Below are 7,500 nucleotides of genomic sequence, written 5' to 3'. Positions count from 1 at the left end.
TCCCTTCCTCCCATCACCGTGGGAGACCCGGCTTGATTGACAGCTTTAAAGAGTGCAGCCACCTATGGTGGTAGTGACGGCCATGACAGCAGCACTTGCTACACACCTGGATGAGCAACGAAGAAGATGAGGTTTGTGAGTCATCTCTCTCTCCGTGTATCTATACATCTATATATCTATGTATCTATGTATCTATCTATCTATCGATATATCTAGTATTCTATCTATCTATCTATCTATCGTTCTATTGATATATCTAGCATTCTATCTATCTATCTATCTATCTATCTATCGTTCTTTTGATATATCTAGCATTCTATCTATCTATATATCGATATATCTAGCATTCTATCTATCTATCTATCTATCTATTGATCTATCTATCTATCTATCTATCTATCATTCTATCTCTGTCAGTTTTGTGTTGGAGTATCAGATGAGCTGAAGTAATGTATTTCGCTTTGCTGCTTGAAGTTGGTCAGTGAAATGTTTGCTCTTTGTCTTTTTTCCCACTGCTCCTGTTGAGATGAAATAGAAACAGAGAGACTTTTGAGATGAATGAGTCCATTACAGTTTTTCTCAGTCGCTTTGGTGCTTTTCTCAGATAAGAATGAAAATTCTCATAACTATTAGTTCAACCTCCACAACATTTAGTCATTTGTGCACATCATAGTAGCAATTTCTCCTTCCTCTGAACAAACCGAAATGCTTTTGGACATGTATCAGTTGCTTTGTCATGTCAGTCAAAATGAACTATACTTATGGATGCTGAATAGTCGTTCCCAATAAAACTAATAGTCTTCATTTCATTGCTTGAGTCATTACATACAAAATTGGTGAACTAGTTATCAAATTCTGTCACAATGCTGTAGAATTGCAAAGAGCATATAGTAAAACTGTGAAACGTACATATTCAGTGTCTTGTAGCCTACTCACTTACTCCCCTAACTACAGCAATTTCTAACTTTACAGTAGTTTTCAAATGGCTGTACAAGTACTGTATAGTGCTGTCTTGAGCATGTTTAGGTAGTGTCACCGAGTTCTGACCTTTTTTTGCATGGGAAAACACTGAGAGAAGAAACTGCCATAATGAAAACATGACAAAGCCATTTGACTATCTTGTTCATAAACGATGGTGTCAAGACTTCTCATTTTGATGACACTGGCAGTTTCATTGACATAAATACTTGCTTTTGAGGAATGGACTATCCATTTTGAGCAAGTGACGTGCTGTGCAAATGTTAATAGTGATGTGAGAAAAGCACCAAAGCGACTGAGAAAAACTGTAAAGTGATCCATTACTGTAAACAGCCATACACTAATTATTTCATTGTTTAATTGGTTTGTTTGGTCGATTTAATTGCTGGGTGATTGGCGGAACTGGTTTATTGGTTGTGTGGTTGGCTGCTTGATTAGTCAAGTAAGTCACTCACTCACTGAAGTAAGTAAATGTGGAGGAGGGCAAGTAAAGCTTATTATTATTATGATAAGAGAGTGGATGAGAGTTTATTATTATTATGATAAGACAGTGGATGAGAGTTTGGCTAAACAAGGAGTGAAGAAAGAATCTGATAGAACAAATGAAAGAGTGTTAAGATGTGGTATGGTGGTAGCGTATTGGCTAAGGAGCTGGGCTAGCATGCAGTAGTAGCGTAGTGGCTAAGAAGCTGGGCTAGCATGCAGTAGTAGCATAGTGGCTAAGGAGCTGGGCTAACATGGAGTAGGTAGTACACGTACACGTACGAATCGTTTGTTTCTGGTGGAGCTAGGTGTGTTTGAACCTGCCGCTATTAAATAATAATAATAATAAGCTTATTTTATATAGCGCCTTTCTCAAACCCAAGGTTGCTTTACATTATAGAAGGAAAACACAACAACAGCAATAATAATACAACAAAGACAAGCTATGTGTATAGAGCTAGCCTATGTGTTGGGTGTGGAGGAGAAGTGATCATTACTGTAAACAAAAAGGTCTTGAAATGTGCTTTGAAGAGAGGAAAAGAAGGACAGTCACAAAAGAGGTTTGGGGGAGGGAGCTCCAGAGTTTGGGGGAGCGGGGGATAACTGAGAGGTTTTGGTCAGAGGATCTGAGTGAGCGGGAAGGAGTGTAAGGAGTCAGGAGGTCGCAGATGTAGGGGGGAGCAAGGTTGTGGAGGGCTTTGAAGGTGAGTAGTAGTACTTTGTATTTAATCCGGAATGGAACTGGTAGCTAGTGGAGTTCATGGGGAATGGGGGTGATGTGAGCAGATCGTTTGGTATGGGTGAGGAGTCTGGCTGCAGAGTTTTGAATGTATTGCAGTCTTTGAAGGTATTTAGTGGGGAGACCAAGGAAAAGTGAGTTGCAGCAATCTAGACGGGACATGATGGAGTAGGCCAAAGTCTGTGCATCACTAACAGAAAGGAAGGGTCGGAGGCGGGCAATGTTACGGAGGTGAAAGAAAGCAATCTTAGTGAGTGATTTGATATGAGGATCAAAGCTGAGGGTGGAGTCAGGCCAAGGTTTTTAACAACAGGGGTGGAGTGGACAGGTGAGCCATCGATGTTGAGAGTGAGACTGTTAGGTTTGGAGAGCATGCTTTTTGGGCCAATCAGCAGAATTGCTGTTTTATCTGTGTTGAGTTTCAGAAAATTCTATTGTTTTGCATCCATAATTTGAAGTCAGAAAGGCAGTCAGGGAGCGTTGTGGGGGGGTCAGAGGAAATTAAGATCGTGGCTGAATAATCTGGTCAAGAGGGAGGATGCATATGAGAAAGAGGAGGGGCCCAAGTACAGAACCCTGGGGGACACCATGAGTGACAGGGGACCAGGTGTGTAGTGGGCGTTGGACGCGGGGGAACACCGTCCCCCCACTTCTTGGAGCATTGTTTTGAGCATTTTAATAAGCATTTATATATATAACAACTGTTGTTACCAGTGATAACAACACATCACGCAAACGTCTCCAATTAGGCCTCTTTGTCATAAAATTCAAGAATGACCATCATGCTGTAGCACTCCACCATGCGTAAAGACATTAAAAACTGCACAGCTCGTCATTCCGCGTTACCCGAAAGTAGCTAGAAAGTGGCTAGAAAACCATAGATTATACAACTGCCTGTATCCGAATCTAGCAAGCATCTTCATGGCCCACTATTGCAATTCCTTCGTTTGTGTTTTGCAGAAAGCAGGTAGGCTAATCCAGTGGTCAAAATGACACGAAGCATGTGTGAGTAATACGAGTGGTTTTTAACAAGGGAGCTCCAATATAAGTGATAAGGCTATTTTACCATAAGTAATGACCCAACGGTGAACCTGAACAACTTTAGGAAAAACTTACGATTGGTGCAGTGTGCAGCTACTTTATCCAAACAAAAACTTTTCAAATGACTAGCACTTGCCTGCCCAATGTTCTTTCTGTTATTTTTTGTTTTGTTTTATTGACTGTGCACCTCTGCATTTTAATCATTCGCAATGACATTCATATGACGCCCCCTCAAATTGAGCTACGCTGACCACACAGCGTGTTGAATGCGTGAATCCTGCTTGTGCTATTGTTATTGCTATGGTTTACGTGTGGTAATGAATGAAGCCATGCCGCGGCATGTTATGTGTCAAGGAGATTAGACTACGCTAGATTACATAGGCTACTCTACATTATGGTTTGTCTGTTTATTGTATGATACAACAAAAGTAAAAGCTACAGACCATATTCATAGACTTTGGTGGAAAAGTGTAGTTTGGGTGAAGACATTATATGCTACATTTTGAAGCTAATCCATATAATTTAATTGTTTTTTTAAATTTGATTTCATGTTCACGAAAGCTGGTAATTTTGGCCTTGGCCTTACGCACCGATGTATGTGGAGGTGCGTGACAGTTTTTGCAATGATGTCATTAAAATAGCGTCCCCCCACTTTAAAAATCCCCACTACACCACTGCAGGGGACATGGGAGACTGATGTGGACCAAGTGTGACAAACTGCTTAACTGCTTGTTAATGTAATTAGTGTCCACACGGACCCGGCTGGGTGTTGCACCTAGTAAATCAGCATGTTACCATAAAGAAGGATTTATGCGAGTTAAATTTGTTATTATTGGGCAAACAAGATATTGAGTGTCGGAGTAAAAATGTCACATGCAGCCATGCTTAAATTCTGCTCACTTCACATTTATTATATTATTATATTATCTGTAGGCCTATTCATTATTGAATGCATACCTGGAATTATGTTTTTCCCTATCATCCTATTTTTAAAGCAGGCCTACCTGCAGGCATGTAATTGGGCTACAGGAATAGCATGTTTGAACGGGCACTGCACTAATTCTTAAAACACTAAGATCATTTGGCAAAACGATCTTACAGTTCAGCACAACACCAATGCTCACTTGCAAAAGCTCATCTCTCCTCCAAAACCATTCACTCATGCTTCAAATCTAAATTCCTTTCCCATATAAAGAGTCAGTGCCACGAAAGTTGCAAAGATCCTTCTCAATTGCTTTGGCTTATTTCTTGAAACAGACCGGACATTCTCTTTGCCAAAATAACCTGGATGGTTCAGCACAACACGATGAAAATAAGACAATCAGCTATAAAACTGAAAACAGCATCTCTTATTTCTGAAAGTGCAAATGACATAGAATAATGATTTAAAAAATCCACTTAAGCAAGACCTTCAACATCCGTGTTTAGTTGTATATGGAAGGGTCTACAATTTGCCTCAATATTTTTCAGTGTGTGTACAGTAATAATCTACTAACTGTGAAAATATCACACTGTTCTTTTAAAAAAACAAAATTGCTCCTTTCATTTCATAAACAGACTACAACTAGAAGTCACGTGACTTTGCCCTTCGACTTTAACTCACCGTAGCATGGTTTGTTTATTAGCCTGGTTAGTGTTGACACTTTCTTTTACCGTCTATGCCAGTGGTCCCCAAACTTTTTCTTCCGAGGGCCAGCTCACTATGCCTGGCTCCAAGAGAGGCCCAGAGACTCGGAGTAGTTCTATATCAGTAACCATAAATAGCTTAGTGCTGTGAACAACAGCAGTCTACCTTAGTTGAATATTCTATTACATTTAATTAATAAGGCTATTGCAATTTAATACCATTGTTAGCTGTGTTTATATTGTCATCATGCCATATCAGTGTAAAATTAAATAATACTAATAAAAAAAACGTTTGCATTCCCAAAAGTATTAGCAGGGAGTCCCAAAAGTATATTTTATTAAAAAATGTGTGAACTCTGAATTCTGTGTCTTTGCATACACAGCTCAAGTTGTGAATATCCTACAAATTATTTAAAGTTCTCAAACTAGGAGAATTCTATGAAGTGCTGAAGTGGTCTGAAATGACCACCATTCTAACTTTCAGTCACCTGATGAGAACTTTGTGAACTCTTTGTATGAACATTTGAACGAGTGAATAAAAAATAGAAATAATTATCCCAGAAAGTCCCAGAAATATGACTTGAATAGAAGTTAGTTAGTTATTAACAATTAATTGATACATTTTTAAAATACTTTAAGCACTGATGCAGTCAGCATAGCCCTCTTACATTGTTTGCAGGTAGGCCTACATATCATTCCGTTTTCGATGGCAAATGCAAAACAGCGCCAAAACAACCACCGGTGGACAAAAAGAATATTAAATGTGTACTGTTAAGACTCGCCATAGAGAATGTAGAGAATGAATGGGGGAAATTGCGGAGGTTTTAGTTTGACGATGTTGTACTCCCATGCGGGCATAAAGGTAATTACCACGCGATTTACATAGCTTTCTGTCATTACGAAATCATTTCATTTAAGCCATAGGTTTTGGCCCTATTTGTATGTGTATCCAAAGGCTGGTGAAGCGCAGGGGAAGTGTTTTTTTTTCTAGTTTCAGTGATTGGTAGCCTATCTGGGTGATGGCTTCGAATATGTGTAGCATGTTCAATATATTTCCACTCACATACCCAACAACTGCTGAACAACGCCGACACACAGTTTCATCTTATCCACCACTCTCTCGCCTGTACCACTGTAACTGAAGTTCTCAAACTTGCGATCTTAAAGAGACCAGCGGATCCTCTAACTCTTGTGGGTCGCCACCACTAGCTTACTGCTGCTATCTCTGACTGACTGACTCGACCGACGACCTGACAAAAAAATAACATAGGCGCCAATCAGAGCTTCAGAGCTAAGGCGAGGCTACAGATTAGCGTTAGGTGTCGCTAAAGAACTCTCGTAACTCTCGTACTTAACAGTAATTGCGCATTACATTAATTAATCCGCACACGAGTTTTATGTATTTTTATACCGTGTATTCTCCGTGTAAATTCATGCACCGAACCGTGACACCCGTACCGTTTCGGTTCAATACGAATACATGAACCCCTAGAATACATGAACCCCTAGCACAACACCATGGTTCACCGGCAAAAGCTCATATCTCTCCAAAAACAGTTCACTCATGTGTCAAAACAAAGTTTCTTTCTCATATAAATAGTCAGTGCCCCCAAAATGCATCGTCCCTTTGGCATTGTGTAAGCACTGCAAGTCAAAATGTTTACATGTTTTGTCACCATCATATATATATATATATATATAGTATTCATGGTATTATGTTTTTGACTAATTTTGCCAATTCAACAGACTATTGTGCATGTGATGACTTATACAATGAAATGATGCTGACATGTTTTGGAGAGAACATTAGACTGAGAATCAACAATCAGTTTAGACCAACAAGATCTATTCACTTGGAAATTGTGCTACATGTACTTACAGTTTTTCTCAGTCGCTTTGGTGCTTTTCTCACATCCCTATTAACATTTGCACAGCAGTTAGTGCATTTCTCGAAACAATTAGTGCAAACTGCAAAACCTAGTGGATAACCTGCAAAAGCACGTCACTTGCTCAAAATGGATAGTCCATTCCTCAAAAGCAAGTATTCATGTCAATGAAACTGTCAGTGTCATCAAAATGAGACAAGATAGTCAAATGGCTTTGTCATGTTTTCATTATGACAGTTTATTCTCTCAGTGTTTTCCAATGCAAAAAAAGGTCAGAACTCAGTGACACTACCTGAACATGCTCAAGACAGCACTGTATACTACTACTTGTACAGCCAATTGAAAACTACAGTAAAGTTACACATTGCTGTAGTTAGGGGAGTAAGTGAGTACAAGACACTAAATATGTACATTTCACATTTTTACTATATGCTCTTTGCAATTCTACAGCATTGTGACAGAATTTGATAACTAGTTCAACAATTTTGTATGTAATGACTCAAGCAATGAAATGAAGACTATTAGTTTTATTGAGAATGACTATTCAGCATCCATAAGTATAGTTAATTTTGACTGACATGACATAAGCAAATGCTAATGTTATAAAACAGCAGAGAATTGTATGAAAGCAACTGATACATGTCCAAAAGCATTTGCAATTTGTTCAGAAGAAGGAGAAATTGCTACTATGATGTGCACAAATGACTAAATGTTGTGGAGGTTGAACTAATAGTTATGAGAATTTTC

General features: G+C 39.0%; 1 long non-coding RNA gene across 2 annotated transcripts in view; it reads left to right on the top strand.

The window, feature by feature from the left end:
• LOC143142086 (uncharacterized) overlaps nucleotides 1-7,500 on the top strand; it is a 74,192-nt gene that overhangs the window by 25,711 nt on the left and 40,981 nt on the right. The window contains exon 2 of one of the 2 annotated variants that reach the window (XR_012990893.1): nucleotides 1-131. This exon is cut by the window's left edge and continues 55 nt beyond it. This is a non-coding gene — a long non-coding RNA (uncharacterized LOC143142086). Of the gene's footprint in view, nucleotides 136-7,500 lie in introns of both variants that reach the window. The other variant, XR_012990894.1, reaches the window with a different exon arrangement.

The sequence above is a fragment of the Alosa pseudoharengus genome, unplaced genomic scaffold (assembly GCF_046254945.1).
Source record: "Alosa pseudoharengus isolate Yale_2024_CS ecotype anadromous, Long Island Sound unplaced genomic scaffold, YU_APseudo_1.1 YU_APseudo_1.1_scf_24, whole genome shotgun sequence".
NCBI lineage: Eukaryota > Metazoa > Chordata > Actinopteri > Clupeiformes > Clupeidae > Alosa > Alosa pseudoharengus.
Note: the sequence above shows the minus strand (reverse complement) of the source record. Positions and strands in the feature narration are given on the sequence as shown.